At 41.4% G+C, this 24,983-nt stretch overlaps 1 protein-coding gene across 1 annotated transcript in view; it reads right to left on the bottom strand.

Moving 5' to 3' along the window:
• LIMCH1 (LIM and calponin homology domains 1) overlaps positions 1–24,983 on the bottom strand; it is a 169,844-nt gene that overhangs the window by 107,854 nt on the left and 37,007 nt on the right. The gene's annotated exons all lie outside the window — the stretch shown is intronic.

A 24,983-nucleotide genomic window follows, 5' to 3' on the forward strand; every position in this document is an offset into this window, starting at 1 on the left:
AACTGTGAGCATGAACACAAACTTGGAGGAAGCTCAGGTTCTGGCACATACACAACCCTCTCAGGGATGCTGGGACCAGGCAGTACATTCTGCATTACAAGCTCTTAAGCTCTCCTCTTGGAGATGGACCACGAAGGAACCATCTAGGAATCCTAATCCTGCCTGAGGGTGCTGGATGCTAGAGGCATGACCGAAGCCCTGTCCATGACTCATTGCCCTGTTAACAATGGCTTGCCTCTCATCCTCAAATCATTCTCAACAGATGATGTGCTCAGCTAAAGGTATTACCACCAACAAATATGTAAAAATAGTTATGTTTAGAGAGAACTGAACAGAAACAAACCAAACCAAAACAAAAGGCCTGCCTTGTTTTCAATTGTCCTCCAGGAGGTCTTCTCCTCGCCCAGCCAAAACATTGACCGGATGCTTACAGAGTTCTCATGGCTTGCATCCAATCTTTCAGCAAGACCCTTGCTCTGGGCGTTGCTTCCACCACAGAAGAATAGTGGACTGGGGACACATCTGTCCTTACGTACCAGTTCTCTCCTTGCTGTTCCATTCAGAGACAAGACCCTTCCCCTCCCAGTTTCCTGTCATAAAGACAGCAATTTATAAAACCTGACAAGTTTGGCACTTTCCCACGGGATTAGTGGCTGCACTAGCTTCGCAAACGCTGGTTGTAGCTACACACAGCCTTAGACAGATGACAACACTTTGTTGGAATTAAAATGCAAGTAAGAAGCCTAAAACCTAATCCCCCATTTAATTGTAAGCATATTGTTTTTTCAATATGAAGGAGCTTCTCCCACAAACAGTTCACAAAACTTAACCCCCCCCCCCATATTCTCAAAGTCAAAAGTCAGATTTTATTCAAATGCATATGAAGTAGAACAAGGCACTGGGTTGCCCTCACGCTTCAGCAGAAACCAGACACAATTTGCCAGAAGGAAATGATCTCTGATCCTCTAAACTACTTCTAATCATAGAGAATCATCTCTAATCTTGATCGGCTGGGAGAGAGGGTAATCATGACAACATAACCATTAGCATTTGGGATGAATAATAGACTCAGCACATCAAAATTGACATTTATTTCATCCACAGTATGGTAATAGAAAGGAATAGGAAGAGCTATTTCATAAAGACTTGACTCACAGGGGAAGAGCTCTGTGCAGGAAAAAAAGAAGATGACAATAATTTTATTTCCCTCCTCCACCTAAAGCAACATCAAACGTTGTAGCTGTGGAAGTCAATCTTTTCATGTGTTTGTTGAACATCTGCATTCACCAGGGAGCAGTACCAAAACTGTGAACACAATTGAAGTAAGAATCGACCTGCCAAAAGCTCTCCCATGGGTATTGCTGTCATTACTGCTGGTGTAGGAAGGCTGCATACATAATATCTTGCTGCAAGAATAACATCATGAAATGCAAATACACAGCTGGAACAACAATTCATCTAGTAAGAGGTACAACAAGAACTGACAGCAGGTGAGGAAAGACAGGAAGGTCTAGAAACAGTGCGTGTCTGTTTAAAAAGGAACTGGAAGTAAATGAGGCATGGAAAGGTTTGTGCCTATTCTAGATGCTGCAGCTGCAGAGGGGAAGCATTCGTCAGCTACAAGTCTCCTGATTTAGCCAATTAAAATGTATGAAAAGTGCATCAGAGAAAGGCTTGAAACTAAAAATAAGACTGAAGATGACATTATAAACGTCAAAGATAAAAAAAAAAAAAAAAAAAAAAGAAAGTGTGCAGGGAGGAGCAAGCAGCTGGACCCATTTTTTCCAAGAGGAACTTAAAGCTCCGTTTCTTGGCACATACACACAGCTATATGCATGCTTACACATGGAAAATACATGTTTAATTATGGTATCACAAAACTGTTGTGTGTTTCACAGGCCTATGCTATGAATACGATCTGAGCATGGTTCTGTGCCCACCAGTTCATCTTCTCACATATCTGGGAACAAGCCTCCAGTGACTGCACAATATTCTGAAAACACTGGCATGCAGAGGGCATTGTTTATGCTGCTGCGCTTTACTACTGAGCTTCACTGGACAAAAGAGAGCTGTAAATCTGCAGCCAGGTACAGAAAACTGGAAAGTGGGGGGAGCAGATCTCTAGCCCATCAGCTCTCGTACTATAGAGGAGTGGTATTCAGACCTGAGCCATGTCACCAGTATAGACAACACATTTTGGCAGTCTAGGAGAAAGCAAGGTATGCTGAAGAGTTACCTATTCACTTCTGCAGTGTCAGCACACTGTAGCACAGGGGCCCACAAGTTAGAGGTAAGCATCTTAAAGGAAAAACACAGCTGTATCCTGCTAATGATTTCTAAAAAACAAAAAAGCCTGCCACTTCTTCAGTGTTTTATAAAGCTGATAGGAAAAGAGTTGTTTTTCCATGTCATACTGCAATGCAAAAATAGAGAACAGAAGTGAAACACAAAGTTTCACTAATAATAAACACAATTTATTATTGTGTTTCATTTACATAAGAAGGAATTGATTTTTATTCATCATCTGGATGACATTTTCTTCTCTAAAAAGCTGCAAACGTCTTCATCCAGAGCAATTATTTCACTGCCGGATGTGTTTCTCAGTTTCACTACCACTTGGCAACCCAGAAAACTAAAGCTAAAATGAGTAATAAAAGGAATATTAGGAGACTAAACCGCAGCACACTGACTCTCCATGACAAGCTTATGGCAAGGGCTCTAATAAGTATTTATACACAGTAACACTTCTTCTATACAGTATTGTTGCTGATTAACTCCTTTGTTCCTTGCAGTTACGCATGCCACTACATCTATGTCATCACGCGTGGCTGTCATCCAGCCACTAACCAGTGCCACATTACACAACCCTATTTTCACCAAGCGTCAGTCCGCTTTGTTTTCCTTGCATTTTGTGTTGCTGCTGGTGCTTCATGAGACTGAGCTTGCTAAGCCTCTGGTGGAAAAACAGCTTAAGGGCATGAAAAAGAAAAGGTGACAAATTAGTGAGCAGATGCTGTCCTCAGGTGAAATTTATCTCAGCCAACAAGCTACAAGTAGATGAATAAACATTAGGCCATCAGGGACAACACTTTGAGAACAGCTAGCCTGATTTGCTGGATGCACATCTGAAAATAGCACGTAAAGCAGCAAACAAAAATATAGACACAGCAGGGAGAGGTCTTTGTTACCCATTACACATTTTGGAGGGCTTGTGAAGCATGTCAGGAAAAAAAAAAAAAAAAAAAAAAAAAAGGGAAGATTTTCAATAAATTTGGTAGGCTGTTCATTTCTTTATATATAGGTATGCTGCATTTCAATTTTGTGCAATCACTTCACCATCCCATGTCAACTTTTACTTAAATGAATAAGTCCAACCCACTACAAAACTAGAAAACATACTACCTTTACTCTACTTCAGGGAGTTGTAAAAGTAAGGCTTAACCCATAATAATCACTTGTATGTAAATAGGAAGCACCGGACCATATAAATAACAGACAACATGAGCCACCAAAAGATGATGTAGGACAGATTTTAGGACATCAGGTTTGGGCACTTTAAGAGTAACAAACTCCTACTTTCCAACTTCCAAGATTACTTTTGAGCTAATAACACAAATATGCCAATTAAATTCCTTTTTCACATAGCAGAGACAAGAGATTTCTGAACTAAACAACACTGATGAGGTTCAAGTCTGCTTTACAATGGTGGACAAGGACTGCAGCGAACTGGGAGAGCCTTCACTGGATCCTGCGTTTGATGCTTTTACAACAGGATTTAAACTCGTAAACTTCTATCAATATAACCCAGCCCTGAACAGTCATATTGTACACATTAGGAAACTAGGATCTAGCACAGAATCACGGCGTGAATTTCTGTTATCAAGGACAAAAGCAGCATAGGCTCAGATTGCCCAATGTAGCCACCAATGAACCACCTGAATTTTTTGTGCTGCAGAGCTGGAAAATGTAAAGAATGCATGGGAGTAAGGGGAGAGATTTCACACTTGGGTAGCAAGATTAATCTGTAAAGAAAGCACTTAATATTATTTATCTTTAGATCTTTCACATACTGGTTATTTAACTTCAAGTGCAATTTGCGAAGTTAACTAGCCGTGCTGAAGTCTCCTTTGTTCTCTTCTTCCTCCTGCTGTTTACCCTCATCCTATTCTTTGAAGTGACACAGAGCTGACTTGCTCTTTATCACACTTCATAGGAACTCCATTTTTCCTTAGCAACAATAGCATAAAATACAGGATATCATATTGCCTCTCTTTGCTCTAAAATCCCTTCTGCCACTACCACACTGTCAGCTGGGTTAGCTGACAGTTTGGTGTCAACATGTAGCATGGGAGAACGATGCCACTGACACAAACATGCCCCCAGCCCCTTTGATGGACACAATTCTAAGTCCTCACACAGAATGATTTCTTTGCTACAGGATGATAATCAGTGCCTTTTCCACGAAGGGAGAGACAACTAAAAGCCACCACAGCTAATTTTTCATGCCCTTTGCCTAGTTTAGTGAGCAAACAATACTAAGAATGGCATGTATTTATATTTAATGCGTACACTAAAAAGAACAGATCCACTTAGCACTTAATTTAGTAAACCTGACAAAGAAAATACAGAAAGAGGAGTAAAATAATTGCACCAAACTCCCATTCCATCCCCATTCCTCCTATTAAACAATTTTTCCCTGAGAGGAAGACAACAGAGCTCCACTTACACCCCAGACAAATCAGAAGGCTACAGAGCAGCATTGCTTTGTTGACTCGGCCTGGAGCTTAGTGGGCTGCTGACAATCCCCCCTCGCTGCTTCGTAACTCACCAACGGAGAGAAGAGATCTGCCTCCGAGCACCTGCACTATAGCTCTGCCTGCTGAACGGCCAAGAAATGTGGACAGAAGATGACTGCAGGCAGAGGAGGCTTATTGCTGCTGATAAAGCACAGGCTTCACGATTCCCTTTTAACGCACCACTGCCATCAGCAAGTATTACCTACCCAAAGCTTTAAAGTTAAATCTGGGAAGGTTTTGCTCTCACTAATCCTGCCCGTCACCAGAGCTTTCCGCATGAAAATTCTGCACTGGTAACAGCAGCATTATACATATGGTGTTGCCATACATTGTTTGGATTTATGATCACACAGAGCCGCGCGCGTCTCTGCCAGGACATCTGGTAGTATAATCCCAGCTGGCTGGCAAACTGCTAAGGAGTGTTAAAATTTCACGATAGAGTAAATCAGTCTTCTTTTTAATCTCCCCTCCCTAACTCTGTTTGTATACATGCCCAGGTGTGCTGCCAAACATAGCAGCCTTCCCTTAGGGGCAGGGTGGGACAGAAAACATTTCATTAAAGGCTGAATGTTTTGTGGAGAGCAAAGAGCAGCAAGAATAAACTTAAAAGCTACTTCCATCAGACTTCTCTTGGCTGCAGCACAATTCCCAAAAGCTTCACCTACCAGCAGGTCATCTGTTACATCAAATTTGTATTTGACAGTCAGTAAATTGCTAGTGCATCATTGTCTTACGGGTAACCAGCTTCTTATCTGTACTTCAAGCAGTATTATCAAAATTAGATACCAGATGACAGATATGACAGAACACCCCAAGATACCTGGTTTCAATCAGTGGTTCAGTTTAGGATTCTTTTTATTACCTAAAAGAAGAAAAAAAATGAGGCATCTACAGGAAAAAACTTATTTCCTGTGTTGTGGGATCCATCATTTCTTCCTTAGTTTTAACATGAATTAAAGAAGGGGGGTTGCAGGCTCTCGCACATAGATTTACCAGTCAGATGTTTGTCGTTTATCCTCCTCCTCTATTTGGGAGAATAAGGAGGAATGAAGTGTTATTTCAGGGAAATAATTTCTATTTGATGGTAGCATAATGGTACCACAATGATACGTTCTTTAGCTCTGTGCTGCTTTCTTTAAGCACGCAACCTCACGCAGGTCAGAGGAGCAGAGACTGGGAGGAGTACATACCACGTAGACACAAGTGCAACACACACATGACAGCAATGCAGGATGCACCTCTTTCATCCAAGGCACTCTTTAAGCCAATCCTGGCCGTTCCCACAGAGCCTGGCCTCACTCCACTTCAACGTCTGGAGGAGTCATCTTTTTGGCGGCCGACTAGGTAAATTGAATCCCCTTTTACTACTGCACTGCCCATTCCACTTCAGGGTGAACCAGTCCTTCCTGGAAGCTCCTAGCTGCACCTTTGAAGGGAAGAGGAGCAGATGACTAATAATTACTAGCTCTCATGAACACCTTCCAGGCTTACCTTTCCCCAAGGTCTTGTTATTTTCTTACCCAACCAGGCTAAACAGTCTGCTCATTGAAAACTGAAAGGCTGAGAGAAGTTACAATGAATTTTCTAGCTTCTTTATTACGATTCCCTAGGACTTGCCATGTACAAACACCTGCACTGCCTTCCTACTGTCCTTCTTTCAATGCATGCAGAAAAAAGTCTGTATAGTGAGCTACTCTCCAAAGCAAGAGCTATTGATTTAGCCTTTATTGTTTCCCTAGCATGATGTTTCTTAAAGGTGGAATTGGTTCTAATAGAGAACTCAAGTTTTGGCTACCAAAATCAGTGTAGCTGGCAGCCTAAAATGCCCGTCTCCCCCCCCCCCCCCCTTTTTTTTTTTTTTTTTTTAATAAAGTTAAAGCTTTTTTAGAAAATGCCTGAAGAATTTTTCCTTTGTTTCACGTTGATTCCACTAGCAACTGTCCAACAAAACAGGAAATCAGGTTTCTGGGCATTGCTGAAAGGGCAAGGAGCTAACAGACAAAACTCCAACCCACTCCAACCCATCGTAACGCCCTTTTCCGCCTGCAGCATCTCACAGGAGCAAATTCACAGACACTTGAAAAACCACTCCTCCAAAATGTATGCTACATTGCATCATTTACATGTTGAAACTGAAACAGCTGCTAATAAAACCCTCTATTTTCTCTCCTCCAGCTTTAGAGAATTTAGGGCTTTAAACACTTCCGATTCAGGACTGTGTGTCAACTAATTACAGCTGCAGAGATGGAGCACAAGTAGCAGCTTCCTCACTGAGCTCAACGTCTTGTCTCTGCCTCAAAGCAATGAAGAGATCAACAGCTCTGTAGGAGATGAAGGGATCACTGCAGTATCCAGATTTGTTAATTGCCCCTTCACACAGCTCTAACCTATTTTATATTATTGCTGCATGTATGTGTTACAAAACCATTCTGCTACTTTTTGGACAAGCAAGTTTTTTGATGCCAGTGCACTGCTTTGAGTTGGGAACGTGCATCTTGGCAGACAACTTCAAGACTGCGCACATTTAAAGCTGGACAGAGACAGGAACACAAGAAGCTGCAAGTACAGAGGCCCAACACCAGAACCACTTCAGCTTGTCATTAACCTCTGTCAACACACAGTCTACCAGAGCTCAGTAATTACTGAGCAGTCGCAATGAAAAATGTCTGCCAGGAGACACCAGCTTCCCTTTTTGAAGAAATCAGATGTTCACCTGAGCCAACCATTACTGAATTTAACCAACCATTTACAGATGACACTTTATGTCTTTAGGTCTCAGAGGAGCCTCTCAATTGCCACTGATGAGCATCACTAGGCACCAGCCTACCTTGAAGCTTTTAAATTTAAAGTCATATCAAGACAATTCCATATGTAAAGTGTCCCATTTACAGTCTGTAATTTAAATATATAGATAAAAGTACAGCTTAGCAAGACATTTTAAGATCTGACCTGATTCTCTTGACAATAGGCCCGGAAGCCCAGAGCAAGCAAAGCAAGAAACTGTCTGTGGGAAATAAGTCATTTTATATTGACAGCACTGGAAAGCTTAGCTTAATCTACTGTCAGTGCACTGCAAAACACTGGTCCTTCCAAAGGAAAGGGAAAGGGGAAAAACAACACTTCTGAGGGCAGGATCTGAGCTCCTTGGATGTTCCCTCCAAACTCTGGGTCATCACTTGGCATCTCCAGCAGGAACAGAGCTGCGTGCCATAATTTTTCAATCACTTGCAAACAAAACCACAGAACTACCAGCTTCTAAACAGGAAAAAAAATGTGCATTTCAAAAACCGTGGAATGCAGAAAAAGGATCCATTTTCCTGCAGAAAGAAGGCTGACCTTAATTCAGGCATACAATTTCAAGGCCTTCATTAGTAGCACTCTGGAAGTAGATTTGTTATTAATCTAAGTGTGCTTTTGTTCCTGCCTCTATAGAGACGAGCTAAGGGAAGGCATTTAGGCTTTGAAAGCTTTTCCAGCTAAGCCAGTTTTTAAACACCATTTGGCCACCGAGCAAGGGTGGAGCTACGTTCCCAGTGCTGTGCAGAGCAGCGAGGGCCTGCTGCTCCCTCAGGGCATGCAGCAGCCGGGGATGGCCCCAGCGCAGTCCGTGTCCTCCCCGATGGGGCCTGAGCATGGCAGGCAAAGATGTGTGTCATACCAAGGCCACAGCACCTGATGTGGCAAATTGATGATCTAGGTCCAGGGTCTACGCCTGGAGTCCAGTCAGGATCAAAGCGAGACAGGGCCAGAGACAGGACTGGGGACACAGCCACAGCATGGGTCTAAAGTTCATCCAGAGAAAGACCCACAGCAGTCACTGAGCATTCAGTGAACCCTTGAGCTGTCCTGCAGAAAGCAAAACATGGCCCTAAGTCAGGCTCCACTAAGAGTGGCTACATCAAGTGGGACAGAGTGGCCACGGCCAGAGGGCTTGCACTGCAAATGCCACCTCTATGACAGGCTACTCCACATCTCCAGATGCTAGCAGAGATGGTAATACTGCAACCCACAGGCATTAAATGGTTCTCAAAGACCCTCTGATTCACTTTACGTATCATATAGCAATGGAAAACCCCTTTTCTTCTCCCCTCACACCCTATATGAAAACTGGAGAGGGTGACACATCCACAAAGAGAATGCTACCATAAGGGAAGAAGCAAAAATGATAAAACAAAGGAATAGAAAGGTATGGTGAAACAGAACAGCCATTTCTCTCCAAAGTACAAAGGCATTACAATCCAAATGGAAAGCCTACTGCAGCCTTTAGTAAAGAAAACTTTTTTTTCTGTTCTCCCCAAATCTGCTCCATGCCTCCAGTGCCCTACACCCCGAGAAACCCTGCAGAAGGAAATGACAGCTGCCATTACTTCTCCAGACTAGAGAAACAGTTAAGAACAGCTAGAGTCAACTAATGTTTTTGATCAAGTCTCTTTCAAAGTGGACGTGATTCATTAGTAGACTTGGCTGCCTTAAATAGAAAATAAAGTACTTCAAGATTTCAAATGACAGAGTGCTCTTCAAAATGCACTTTCTAGAGCAGTGGCCAGCTTAGACAAAACTAAAAAAGAGAGCCTCCTTTTTCCCCCCTTCTGCAACATTTACTTCTCTCTCCTCCTCTCCCAACCCCCCACCATTACTTTTTTTCCCCAGCTGAAGACCATTTAGACCTATCTTTCAGCAGATTGCTCCCACAGGAGATGGCCATCTTGCAGTGTGTAATGAGCACTAGAATTGAAAGACATTTTTCATTCATCCTGTTTAGCTGTTTAGCTGGAATAGGGCAGCTCCACGTAGATACTGATAGGGTTTTCTGGTAAACGTAATTCATAAATCAGTATCGTTGTCCCCCTGCAATGATAAACACACCACTTAGAGATCAAGAGCATCAAATCAAGATCCATTTACAAGGCTGCCCCTGAGATACAAAACAGCAAGGCTTCGCAGGGTAGATTGCTCCTATTTTCTCCCCTGCTGCTCCAGATACAGGGAGTCTTTGTTTGGAGGACATTGAGAACAGAGCGAGAAAGGGAGGAGGATTGATGATGCTTACAACAATAACAAACACTGCTCTTTTCTATGGCGAGAACACCTGCTGCCTCCATCAGTTCAGGCTCATCCATTATGCAGCACGCCAGCAGCGATGGCTCCCGAAGCACTGAGGCCATGACAAACCTGACCAAGGAGCAAGGAATGGATCAAGCAACCTCATGTTATCAAACAAACAGTCTACCCGAGCACTCAGTCTCTTCCCTGTTTAGTGCTGTATGAAACGGATGCTAGGAAGAATTAGATTAAGCATCTGGTTCAAATACAGGAATAAATGAAATTGCCTTCAACGAAGTTTGTCAATTTAGCCTTGTAGTAAATAAATTCCTGAAGAGAGAAGAAAACCCAACAACTATTTTAATTGCTGTTACTTTTATTTTTACTCTTAGTGGAAGCCATGTAAGGTCTTAAATGGATTGAAAGGAATGTAATTATTTCACTGTAATGCTTTAGTAGTGGAAAAGGAGACTATTAAAAACATGCTTAACATTTCCAATCTAAACAGTAAGAACTGCAAGTCTCAAAACATTTGCTACCTTTCTAGAATTCTAAAAATCTTTGGAGTTGGCCACTTTCCCGTCAGACATCAGGCTTGTCCCACGAACATTTTCATGCTTCTCCCACACCATCGCCTCCAGAGGCAACTCCAATGCTACAATAAACCTGCAGCATTGTCAGGACCCAACATTGAAAGGTATCTTTAAATGGTAAGTGCTAGAAAGCAAAGCACTTTTAGAATGAATTCACAACTTTCAGCTGTCAAAAAGAAAGGAAAAAGCCTGACTGATTAAAGTTCTTTGTCCCCAGATTGGTTTTCCAAATAACTCCGGAAATTCACATCCAGACAGCAACCTTTCCCAAATCTGAAATTAAAAAAAACACCTAAGGATCTTGAAACTATTCATTAATTCACTCCTCATACAACTATATAAAAAGGAAAATAAAATTGCTTTAGGTTACTTAACTACTTTGATTAAATCAGACCATTTTCAACTTTCACATATTATTCAAATAGCAAATGAAATTAAAGATGAGTAAATATCCTCAACTTTATTCCTTTTAAAAAGCACAAGGGTATTGACAACATTATGTGGCACTCTTCAGTAGTATTTTACTTCTAAATGTGGAGTAGCATTACTGCTTTACAAAGAGCAAAATGAGCCAAAACTCTTCAAAGAGGGTCAGAGCAATTAATAACCTCACCTGCCAGAACAAGAATCCTTGCCTAGTCTACAAGCAAAATTATAAATAACATTCAGAAAGAAAAAAACAAAAACAAAAACAAAAAAAAAAAAAAAGAGAGAGAGAAAAAGAAGAAAAAGAAACCAAGACTACTACACATTTAAGTAATACAGATATCCCGTGTATCAGCCAACATTTTTTGGACAACACTGCAAAACATTCTTTTGGGAAGGCGTTCACTTATAGGAAATCGTATTTCTCTCCCCTTGTACTTTATTGTGAAAAGGTATTTGCATGACAGCAGGAGTTTTGTTGTTCAGTTCGAATACTCATATAGTCTGTTCAATCCTGCCCGTTTATAAGTGCACCAAAGTCACATTAAAATCTAAAATAAAACCCCCTCGTGATGTTTTAAAAGCCAAAACTCAGGAAGAATTCAAAGCTTCTTTCTCTCTGGCTAAAATTAAAATTTTCTCTCATAACCAGCTGACCCTGATAGGTGCAAATTCTAAGCCCCTTTTTCTAAATATTGCCCAGCCTAGGCTGCAAGAAGCAGTCACCTGTGGCAATCTACCAGGAACAGCTGTCTGATAACAACCTGTCATCTGGAATTAAGGGCAAGAGTTTAAGACTTTACATGAGAAGGGGAAAAAAAACACATAATGTTCCTGATTTCACGAAAACAACCCCTTACAGAGAAAGACAATACACTTTCTGAAGTGTTTGTGAATGCACCTCCTAGCTTTTCACTCCATGGCTATGAGTAGAATATGAAAGTGCTTACATGGAGCTGGAGAAGCCACTGGAAAACCAATGTTACTTTGCCAAGCCCGATCTGCTGATACACTTGCAGCCACCACCTGACTTAGCTATGCCAGTTAATCTGTCTTAAAAGCTAATTTTTCTTCTGGTATCAGTCCTACCATTACTGTTTTGGTACATGACGAGAGGCACCAGGTATCTGAGCTGGCTCTTTTTAGCCAAGACAGGAATACCAGCACACTCTCCAACCATCTGCTTTTATCATCCGCTGCAAAGGTTGGCCAAATAATTGTAAGTCCAGCACATTTGTAGCCTTTTGCACATTCTGCACTCTGACTCCACGCTTTAGAGAACTGCTAGAGGTTTTCTCCCCGTTAGCTTGAAGCAGTATTTCCTTATTCTCACCCTGCTTTGCCTTTTATAACAAGATTTTTACCTGTCATTAATAAAAGGAGGTATTTTTCCCTCAGCCACACAACAGTAGTGGGTACAAATATTTAATAAACCAAACACCTACATGGAGCAAAGGAATTTAATAAAGGCATGTTAAAAGAGAGAAGGATAATCCTGCTGCTGCTTCACATGGTGGATGGCTGGAAAGGTGTAAACGGGAAAGAAGGAATGGAGGGCAAGCAGGGTCAGGTGACTTCGTTGCACATCATTGCATCACATCCATTTTGTGCTTATCACTTTCAGCTGAAGTCTGGGCATGAACTTTCTCTGCTCCCTCAAAATTTGACTTGGGCTAAAACACGAGGAGACATGAGGATAAAAATGAAGCTGCAGACAGAAAAGTCCTTTAGCCATTAGGAGCAACACATAAATCCTGTTGATGCAGGTTATCTCCTGACAGAGAAGCACAGCTGCTGAGTCCAAAAATTACAAAACCCGTGTTTGTCCAAACATTAGGAACACAAGAAGAGGGCTCAAAACATTTATTCTAGTTGTTCCTTTTCTATCTTCATGAGCTGACACTGTAAAACTACTTGAGGCATTTGCATTAATACAAATTAAGCGGGATAACTAAACTATGTCTCTAGCTAGTTGTGTCTTCTTACTGCTGATCTGAAGAACCATTATATAATGGAACTAAATTGGATGTCTATTAACATGAAAATACAGATTCAACATCAGAAAAAAATAATATTTTTGTACATTTCACATCCAAACCACAAGCCAGCAAACACTAGAATTTTCTCCAAGACTAATAAAAGTAAGTTACTTTGTGGTCTTTGGTTACTGGTCTAAAACCAGATACGTTACTTTAAAACTTTGTTTTTATGTATCAAGGCTTACAGTTTAAACCAGACAGCAAATGAAAATGAAAATTTGGACAACTGAAACCTGTTTTTGAATACTGTTTAGGACACCCTCCATCTAGGCTTGAATTGCTTCTTGAACTGCTCCACAAAACCACATCCTGTCCTCATTCAGTTGTGCCATTTTCTCCCTCATCCTCTAAAGCTTAGTGCCATATGAGAAAACTGATTTGCGCCACTTTTAAGGGACCTGAAGCGAGATCCTGTAGAGACATAACTGCAGAGTAATTGTGTTAATACCACAGATTTTCACATTTTAGTGGCATTCTTTTTGGCTCTTCAGATAACAATGTTCATTCCAGCTTTGTGCAGGAGGAGGAGGAAATGGAATGGCCCTGTCTAAAGCCAAAGTTAAGAAGTGATATTGAACAGGCAAACTGAATAAAAAATACGCTTGTCCCTTGCTACATCACCAACAGATGGTAATGTCTTTTGCAGAGCTCTTAACTAAAAGCAGGCCATTACCCCTAGGTGCCCAAATCTGCCATTAGTTTCTTCTATAACAATTTGCAAGATAACCTTTTAGAAGTTGGGCAAGCTGAGCAGAGGTGTTTACTAACATGAAAGGTAAGGTCTTTTTAAAGACTTGTCCAGGGAAAGTCAGTGAAACACGTGACAACACAGTACCCATAAACTCCTGTGGGTGATTTACTCTGATGAAATAAACCACATGTGGAAAATGAGGAAATAAAAACACAAATGTAAACAACAGAAATCCAAGCTGATGCATTTAGGTGAGCTGTCACAATGCTGTGTGAAGGAGATGAAACTAAAAGAGCATATACAATGTTTGTTTTTTTATGCTTAATGTTAGCTAACAGTCCTTTCATCTTCGCTACCTCCCTTCAAACACCTCCGGTTTGCTGCTGCCCCCAACGTACCATCTCCTCTCAGTGCTGACCATGTTGCTGTTATAGTCATAATAGCACATTTACACTGATTTACCCAATTTTGTACACTAAGAATAAGTATTTCCACTCAGGAGCAGAAACTAATGTCTAGCTAAGTATCTCCTGAGCTTCTAGTTCGGTTTCTCATTCATTTTCAGTTAAGCATGTATTACTTGATTTAAAGGCAATAATAACCACCCCAACAGCTACTCAAATTAGTGTAAACTAAGCCACTCAGCTCTTGATAGGGAACTAGCTTTGCCTGAACCAGCGCAGCCCTGTGCAGGTCCTTTCTACACTAGAGTTGAAGGTGCTACTGCCTGCAGCTAGCAACTCCCCTGCACTCCAAGAAGGTTGAGCTTTGCTTCTTCTGTAAGTGCCCTCAGATAAACAAAATCCTTTCTTTGTTCCTTCCCCTTGTAGTAACAGGAGTGACCAGATGGGAAAAATCAACCAAAGGTTTTCCTGATTATATCAATTTTATTATGAACAGCTGTTTTTCTCCTACTCATCGCTGTATCTTACACAACTTCTCAATGGCCTTATGCACACCATCATTTCTGCATTTATCTACAATCTATTATTTTTGTAACTATCCCTGTAAAGGGCTTTTAAATCTTCATATTGTAGATGTGCATTCATTCAACAGCTAAACATTTAACATAAACATACATCTAACATTTCACCAGATTAGAGGATCTTTCCAGCTAACACATTTTACAGGTTTTATCAGTTTGCAAATTCACAGAGCAGCCACACAGGGACTAACACTTACATGTCTCACAATCAAAACAAACAAAATCATCAGTCCTTAGAAGATACTTAGTAAACAAAACAAGGTGTGTGCTGACTGCAGCATTAACATAAACAAATGCCACCAAAATTATGTTTCCCATACTTCAGAAGTCAGCACTATCTCCAGATTCTCAGGAAGACAGCACAGCTTGGATTCCTGCTTGGTTGCCTTAATGACAGGTGATCAGTGCCTAATAAAGGACTCAATGCTAGTACCTTGCAGAATGAAAAAAAAAATAAATCATAATTTGACAAAGTCACAGAACAAGACACTTATGAAGCTGTTTGTAATTAGCTTGTGAAAAAAAAAAAAAGAAAAAAGAACAAAAAAAAAAAAAAAAAACATCAGCAGTAAACCTGCCAGCTCTTTGGCTAACTGCAACCCCAGAGATTAGGAGGGAGATGAGAAATACTGGCACCAGCTCCCCATGTAAAGGCTGAGGATGTGAGAGGAGAGGAAGTGGAAATGGAAAGGGCAATGGTTTCACAGCCTGTTCCACCACTATCGTCTGCAAACTATCTGTACGCATTAATGAAACAATTAGATTACGCTGCTAACAAACCTAGCAGCCTGCATTCGTGTCTGTGATGTGTGTGCACTAAGCAGGTCCGGATGCACACTGGCACACAGCTGGCTTGAATCAAACATAAGTCTCATTGGTATCAGTGGCTGCCACCTCTCAGCTGTGTTAAATGATGATAACTACAAACATTCCGTATTATTTTCATATTCGCTCGCTCTTAAAAAATCGGGTGGCAAATAAAGCAAAAAATTCTGATGAAGTTGATTGGTTTTGAACATTGAGCATAAGCCACACAGAATATTTTTGAAGGAAGCTGCAAAATAAAAACAAATTTAAATTTTAAAAATGTGTTTGGAAACATTTCAGCTGCTTTTCTTTTTAGTATTTCCCATGTAACTATTTGTGGTTTGCTAGGAATTTTTTAATATTCATTTGATTCAACAAACAGATGCCAAAGCTTCATCTCAAAATTCTGCTTAAGAGTTTAATTTATTTTTTGAAAAGGAGCTAATAGGCTTTAAATATCTAACTCTTCTTCAGCAAACAGCCCAGAAACAAAAACCAGCCAAAGGTCAGACTTGCTAAACACGTATCTATGAAATTCAGATGAAAACAATGCTTCCTGCAACTAATACTTTTTCTCTGTTTCCCACTGGGCTCAGAATTCAGTCTTTTTGCTATTGGGACAGAGGGCAAAAATTCTTTTCTGTAAGTAAAGTGTAGAAATACCCAGCTGTGCAACTTGTAATCTACACAGAGCCACATCAAATGCATGCATGCTTCGGGTAGGCTATGCCCCCCTCTCCTGCCCCAGTTATTCATATAGCCAAGGCATGAGATAAAAACAGCTATCTGATGCATAGTTGGAAACAGGGAATTCCCTGTCACACTCAGTCTGAGACAGATGCCTGCACCTGCACCACAGCAGCCCTCTTGGTCACTGTTCAGCCACCCCAGCTCAGCCTCATGTCCTGCTGGATGGAGACCTTGGCCACGTTGCCACCACTGCTCCTCCTCCCAGCATCACCACCAGCTGCTGGAAAACATTTTGCAGTCACTCCCTGGATGACTTTGAGGGTCCTCAGTGAATTCTTGAGAAATGTGAAACCCAGTGGGAGGAAAAGGACAAGCATGACTACCAAAACAAGTTCTCCCGGAGTTGTGACACTTAAAGGCAGGTACCGGTCTGGCTTGCAGCTCAGCCATCAGCTGCTTAGCTGAGACAAAAAAAAAAAATCAACGAATCAAATGAATCATACAAACCCAGCAACTGGGCCAGGAATCTCTCTCTCTCTCTCCATATGCAGACTTTTTTTATGAACGTTATCTTTGAGGTTAGCTATTTAATCAGCATATTGTTTTATAAAGCAATGCACCTCTCACCAGCCTTTAAAATCTAATTATTTCTGTGGACCAGTCTCTCACTTAATACAGTTACTTTGCACAAATAAGGGCACCCAATTTGAAGGCGCAGGTACTTGTATATTAGAGATGGAAGCACTTTTTTACAGGGAAAAACTGCTCACAACTGTCATATAAGTAGGACACACACACACAAGGATCAGGCTAATAGTTCTGTAAGACCAGATGCTAAACTTCCTCAAATGTGCTCTTCATTAAAAATAAGTAACTTCTGAAAATTGGGTAATTATCCATATGTTCCCTACAACTACACAAACAAATAAAGGAAAGGTTGGATGTGGTGCTTAGGGACATGGTTTAGTGGGTGACATTGGTGGTTGGGGGATGGTTGGATCAGATGATCCCGAAGGTCTTTTCCGACCTTAGTGATTCTAAGATTCTAAGAAAGCAGCTTTTAAAAACTGAAATATGTGCAAGTTGCTGTCTGTTTCCTCCTGTCCCTCGATATATGCTTAGAGGTTGAATTTCACTGGTCTGTGCTTCCAAATGAAGTCACACAAACCTTGCAGGTGCAAACTCCATGATACAGGAGAACAGTCCTTATGGCTGAAGAAAACAAGGCTACACACCTGTTCACAGAGGAAACGTCTGCCTATGCAGTCTGCTTATTCTAGATCAGACAAAACCCTACCACATAAACACATATCTACAATTTCAGTGACTGCATGAAGTCCCATTGTTCTGTTCATCTTGAAAAGATAAGTAATTCTACCACATTTAAGGCAGAGTTGCTGATATCCATTTAAGTGTCCTTAGTCCTCTCCTCCTTATCTTAGATTGTTGTTGTTGTTTTTTACATTTTAATTTTATTTTTCTCACCAATGTGATTTCAGGTATTTATGATACCACAAATATTGCTGGAAGACAAGCCAGCACTTAATCCACTCACATCCATTTAAACACTAGCTCTCACAAATTCGTGATGGTAGCTGTCTGATAGTGCTCCTTAGCAGAGACATACCAAGTAGTCAGCTGCAGAACACGGAAGCCATAGGCCAATTTACAATTCCAAGCAAAGAATAACTGTCTTTGCACCATCCTCTCAAACTATCAGGTTAGTAAATGTACTTTTTGCAACCAATTTCGCACAATTTGTGTTCTGACAGCATCTTTTTGTTCCATTACTAGGCGCGCACAGTGTAAAACACTTCAGAACTTCACATCTCACACACAAGGTCTCAGCCTGGCTGGGCATGTCCTGTCCTCTCCAAAATATTTAACACAGAAGGCAGCACTGCAAGATGTACTCTGTCACCATCAACCTGCTTTTCACAATACAGAGCAAAGCTAAAAGGATTAGGGGATTTTAGCAAGACGTCGAGTTACCTAGGAATCATCAGCTGTGATATTTATTTCCTCAACAGCAGTATAAAAGGAATAAAGCTATGCTAGAAGGGCATTTTCATCTTTCTGAGCCTCCTTCATTAACGAGATTAATCATCCTTTATAGTAGGGTACAATGCCAGCTGCTCTTGCCAATATCGTACAAGCTAGGGACGTGACTTTAAAAGTCCATGATCCTCCATATCTAGCACTTGGTCATTATTCAAAGGGCATCCATCTCATCTCTTCACCATGCAGACTGGGGGCGGGGGGGAATGCGTTGCTCTTTTCCACATTAGAGACTTTTCTGCTGGAGGAATGCTAAAGAAATGCCATTGTTCTCATCAAGCACTCCATCACATCATTCTCTTAGACAAAGTCAATCTTGTGCTCCTGCCTTAGCTTGCAGAGCAAACACTAGCACATCTCAGGTGAGGGTGCTTTCTAAAACTGCAAGTCTTTGCAAAAGGATGAAATTGATTCTGCGTAAGTCGGGTTCATTCTGTATTACACATTTATACTAGAACTCTGCTGATGCATATAAAGGACAAGCCATATTTCTTGTAAAAGGCTTGTCATTTGGCATGTAGCACCAACTGCTTTATTCAGTTTTCTCCAATTAGCAGAGTTATTTTCTATCCAATTAAAAGAACAGGGTACATTTAGTCTATGGACCATTCTAGCACACCAAACAAAAGTCTTTTGTGATCAGTGAGAAAATTCACAGAGAATGCATACAGCATAATCATTTTGCATTATGTGTGAAATTCCACATCATTAACCCATGAAGAAACAAATCTTCCCCACAGCTCCTCCATATGTAGCTTCAGACAGGTCTTTCTGATCCACACTAAAAGCAAATTGGCTCATCATCTAACGCAGCCACTTGCACACTGGGGAAACAAAAGCAAAGAGAGGTCTGTGTGTGTGGCAGGCAACAATCACACTCTGGGAGACAAAAGCACAGTTGTGAGGCAGAAAATGCTGTTTTTAGAACTTACAGTGGTAACAAGTAAACGTGAAACATAAAGGAAAAGGTAACTTCACCCCTCAACAATCACAAGCCAGCTGACCAGCCACTGAAAAGTCTTGCCCTGTAAAGAGTCAGGAAATGAAGTGTTTATAAGGCTATCATCCACAAGAAGAAATTGAAAAGAAAGCCCCCTTGAAACGTAGTTTCACAATCAATCAATCCATAAAATCTGAGTTGAAACGGTATTCAATCAATTTTTACATATACATAATATCTTTAATGCCTGTATATTTTCAATGATATATCAGAGGTGGACTATTTCTGTCTTCCCATTGGAACTGGTGCTAATAATGCTTTAATGAGTCTGGGGCTAAGATGTCCCCTCTTCCTACATGACAATGATAATAACCTATACATACACTTGTGAGTTCTGTTTTGCTGCCAGTTTTTGTTTTCATTCTTTATCAGAAAATCCCATGGCAATGCTCACTTCCAAACTACCACCTCACCCAGAGAAAAGATTTCTATTCTACCCCATTCAGTCTCCTGTTGTTGCGACTGAAGAGCTATGTGACAATACTGAAGAGTGAGATACATTTGGAACTGGGAAAGTTATTTAAGTCAAAAGACAATGCTAGCACAAGAACAAGCAGGTATACATCAGTCATAGCTGCGTCTAGGTTGAAAACTTGTGTTTCTAACCATGGAAATACTCAAATGCTACTCAACGAAATCTTCATAACCACATTGCTTCACTGTTCATTATTACTTCTAAGATGAGGTTTGGCCATCTTTTTTTTTTTTCTAGGATTACATGCCCCAGTTGCCTGTAACAGTGAGGGTTTCCACACAACATCATCTTCTCTAGTCCTGTATCCTATGGCTTCTGTGCTGCAGCAGGTATCCTCTTTTCCTAAAACTATTCTAGTGCTGACAGCAGATGACATTTTGGTCACATCCATAACAATAAACTTCTCACAACAGCGCTCTTTTGTGTGCTTGTTTCAGCTGAATTCAGCTTTTTTAATATCTTCATCTTTTTCCTGCTGTAAGCATGTACGCAATCTCTGAAGTGCAACATGCTGACTTTCACTGGTGGGATTTCAAGACTGGAATCTGGAGAACCTAATCCCAGCACAAGTGTAACTGAGTGAGGGTACCATGCTAGAATTCTACAGTTCCTGTGCTAGAACTAGGTAGTGAAGAACAGCCAAATCCACTGCAGAAGAAGGTCTAACAGGTTTGATATGCTAAGAATATGACCAGTCCCCCAAATGACAAGCAGCAGTTATTTTTGTTCTGGAGCAGCTTTATTTCACATAACTGCCCAAGGGCACTGAAATGTTTAAAAAGGCAAGGATGAAAACTCAAAACAAAGAATTAACAAAGCTGTTTTCAGTGCCATGTTTAGATATCGTGCAGTAAGCCTGGAGCAATGCCACACAACAAACAAGATCAATACTGAACAGCTGCCCTTGTGCACTGAAGGGCATCTTGGGCATTGAAAGAAACAGAGACGGCTGGAGAAAGTCTGCAATCATGTAAGTAAAGATCACAACCTATGCTGCATCTTAGAAAGAAGACTGGGAAGGTCACCTAAATACCAACACCAACTTTTGAGTGTTTATCTTCAAACTGCCTCTACATTCTTAAAAACTATTTTTATTAGTATTACAATTCATGTACGAATACTGAATATTAGCCCTCAGAGGAATGCAATAGCTGTGACGTCTTATTGTTATGTCCACAACCAAATATTGCTGGATCTTGTTTGAACCATGGTAGAATTTGCACACAGAAATCTAAAGTTTTGTATTTATTTCTGTTTTAGCTGCTATCATGCCCAGAAATTCAATAAGCCCTAATAACTGCAAGCTAAATTAGGAAAATGATTAATTCTCTGTACTATGTTTGAGAGCAGTTCCTAAACAGTTCCCCAAATTATTTCAGTGTGGAGTGCTCCTAGTTTCAAGAAAAACCTTTAGGGTTGTTCTGAAATTCAAGGTGAAAAATCCTTTCCTAGAAGAGGCAGGTAGTTTAGATATTGAAACAAGTATATACAAACTACCAGGGAAGTCATCAATTGTACATCTGTTTTGTTTCATGAAGGACAGAAGTGCCATTTGGAAGGGGGATGCGAAAACAGCCTACACTGCCAGATCTCAGATATCAAAACTTTATAGAATAAATTGTTCAGAAAAATCCTGCTCCAGGCAACTCTAATGAGTTGACTTGGGGCTTTATATAAAAGGACCAGAAATGGTGTGCACGCTGAGTGAAGCTCAAGACGCAGCTTTATAAGTTGATAAAACAAGGTTGTGCTTCAGGCAAGTGGTGGTGGAAAGAATAGCTGAGGAAGTACATACCTTCAATGCACTTTATGTCCCATTTTATAACAAATAAACCAATTTATGGATCACTCAGCATATGAAATCACTTCCACACTTTACAGAGCCAGATTACAGTAGGCACCACAGTCTCTCTGCTTTTAAATACTTTGGGCCTCTTCCACAGGGGAGAGACAAAGAGCAGAGAGTTACTGCATCCCCTAAAATTTTGACAGGAAGATCACTAGAGAGACAAAGAGCTCCTGACCAAAAGACTGATGTAGTCGGACGAAGGAAAGGCTCTGTTCCAAAGCTGCACCGTCCAGCTCACAGAAGAACTCTGTAGCCTTGTCTCTCAGATGTCTGCATTGATGGTAAGAGTGCACTACTCCAGCGCTTGAAGAAAATCTTGTGTCTCTCACTAGTTCCTGCTAGTGCACCAGTCATCATCTAACATATGCAGCAGCTGGATAAACAGAGCTTTGCACTGAACATAAAGATTTCTTTTGATTTGTAATGAAAACCATCACTGGCCATCACAGCTCACCTGCCACAGAACCAATAATAGTTTTAAATGTCAGGCATCAAAGAAGCCTAAGCACGGAATACAGCCAGAGCTCTGGCACTCATGCCTCTTACGACACATATTGACCACAGAAATAGTTCCCAGTTTTCCATATGTAAGACTTTTCATACCTGTGTTGCAGACCTCACTAAAGCATGATCCAAAAACAATATTAGCCCTAAACGGAGAGGTTTTCTTCACAAGGAAGCAATAACCCTCCTTAAAAGGAAAGCATTCTCCTCTTAGTTCCTTTTTCTGGGGTTCTATTAAAAAACTGACAATTACGGGTACTTGACGCCTTCAGCCAGCTGTCTCTCCCTCAGTGCCTCCTAAAGGCTCGTGTGGACAGAAGCCAGAGAATCCATGTTCTGGTCTCTGTGTTCTCTCTCATCTTTGCCTTCTGCCTCCCCAGGCAGGTGTCCCTAAGAGCACCAGGATGTGCAGAGTAGCTGTGGAGCTTACACAAACTCAGCTAATGATAGCGATAACACAGAGCATGAAGTTAATGACCTGAGCAAGCCAGGATGCAGTCCCATGTGGCCTTCCATTCAGCCCTGCACAATATTAGATGCATTATGCACATCTACCCCTGCATTAAAAAAAAAAAAAAAAAAAAAAAAAGAAGGAAAAAACACTGCCACACAACCACAGCCAGCTTTGCAAAATACATGATGTCTTGTCTGTGGACATAAGAACTAGAATGCAATGTTATGGACACCACTACATGAAGGGCTGTGCACACTTGCATGATGTGCAGTGGAGTAGAGTGCAAAGTCCTACGCTCTAAATGCCTCATGTGGAGGAAGCTGGATGACTGCCAGCAGCTGTAAGGAAAGAAGAATAGGCGTGGGATCTCAGAAGAAACAGTATAAGCGTATTTGTATGTGGCGAGGTGGATGGTGATGAGCCAGCCTGAAAGCCCGCAAGCTGCCTCAGAGAAACCTACATAGCCGAAACTTTCTTAAATGCCTCCAGAAAGATACAAAGAACTTGTACACAAAAAATTAGCCTTAGTCCCAGTATTGATCTATAGAGGAACACTGTTAGTAAGTGACATAAAACTACAGATCACTGGCTCTTGAGTCCAGACTGTTCTCCACCAGACCTCCCACTCTGCTGATCTCTCTCCAATTTGTACTGAAGAACACTGAGGGAGAGCACGTCAAAAGTCAAGGCAAACTACATCCACAGCACTCCTCTCAGCCATTGAGCCAGTTACCTCACCACAGAAGGTAACCAGGTTGCTCAGCCACAATGTGTCCTTCGAAAATTGAGGCTGTCTATTCCAAATCACTTCTCTTTTCTTTGTATGCCTGTGAACAGCTTCCAGGATCTATTTCTGCCGTAACTTTCCTGGGGACTAAGGTGAGGCTGACTTCTGCAGGTCTCCAACTGGCCCTTCGTGAAGACTGGCCTGACATTTCCCAGTTGCAGCCATCATGGAGTTCTCCCAGTTGCCATGACCCCTCCGTGACAGAAAGTAATCTTCCTTCCACTGCCAATGTACTGCAGAAGACCTTTTCGTTGCTGTTCACATCCCCCACGCATCTCAGCTCCAGCTCAGTTTTGGCCTTCCCAGTTTGGTCCCTGCATGCCCAGGTAAGGTTGCTGTATCCCTCCCAGACAGCCTGCTTATTGTTATTTTCACCTTCCCTGCTCTTCGCTTGCATTCCTTGCTCACTGGCAGCTGCCTGACTTCCTGCACTCAGAGTGGAAGAAACTGAGAAATGGAGTTGAGGAGACTGCCCCTGAAGAGCAACCAACTCTCTTGGGACGCTCTCCTTCAGAGCAGCCTCCTATAGGATACCTCCTACCAGTTTCCTGAAGAAGCTGATGTCTGCTTTCCTCAAGTCCAAGGGGGTTCCTCTACTTTTAGCCTTCCCTGATAATTTTAAATGTCACCATCTGACACTTGCTGCTGCAAAAGCTGTCACCAGCTACCGCATCCCAAACCCATTCTTCCTCATTCCTGCAGAACCGCTCTGCTTGTCAGTTTGTCCAGCACCTGTGTCAAAAGATTGGGAAGCAACTATTAGGGGTGCGGGCTGCAGCTCCCAGGCAGTGCACAATGTCACCATAGAGGATATATGCAGATATACGACTGTATCTGTAAAGACGGAGTGAGCTGACAGTCAAAAAGCACAACCAAAAATAAGTGCTCTGGTGTTGTTCTTCTCACGCAAGGCAAGAACAACCAATTGTTTAGAACACAGAGGATCAAACCCACGGAATTTCCAGGGCACAGCTTCCAGCGTGACTTCCAGAGAGGTCCGAGGTACCTCCAGCAACCATCTGAATTCCTAGGAAGCTGAAGAGCTTAAGCACACCAGGAATATGCACTGATGTCAGCCTAGCTTTTCAGTACTCTTAAGAAAATGGGAAAGGAAGAAATGAAAGAGGCAGTCATAGAATTTGACAACATAGTCTTTGTTTATCGTTTTGAGGATCTTGATCTCCGGCATACATGGAATTTTCAGAAGGATTTGACTGTCACGAAGGGAAACAGAGTCCAGATGTCCAATACTCAAATAACAGAGCCTGTGTGCAGTTGTTGAGGAATCAGTGAAAGAAGTCTGGTGCATTTATGTTCTGTTTGAGTTCTGAAATACTGTTGTCTGATGAGATAGCTGTGTGAATGTTTGGATTTGGACAAAAGAAAGATCTCTGAAAAGCTGCAGAATACAAATAACCTGCTCTAGGGCTAGACTAATGTTCAAGTGTGTTTGTATTTGCTTGATTCTTTCTAAGGTCAAGCATAGATCAAGGAAGGGTTAGACATGAAGGTCATCTCCTGTTCTTCTGTGAGCAGAATTTTTATTTTTGTTTATTTATTTTAAACCAGGAATCCTTTCTTTCAGGCTTTTCAAATGGCTGAGTTATGAAATCCCCCCTGACAAGCTATCTCATCTGCTTGGTTGCTCTTACCACCATGGGTCATACAGCAATAGTTCAAAGAGCCTCCAGAAGGCTGCAGCTTTTTAGATAGCTACCTATTAATTTGCTTCGGTTTTGGCCTTCGTGGACAACACTTTCCAGTTTCCTATGTTTTTGCTCTCTGC

This window comes from Aythya fuligula, chromosome 4 (assembly GCF_009819795.1).
Source record: "Aythya fuligula isolate bAytFul2 chromosome 4, bAytFul2.pri, whole genome shotgun sequence".
Lineage (NCBI taxonomy): Eukaryota > Metazoa > Chordata > Aves > Anseriformes > Anatidae > Aythya > Aythya fuligula.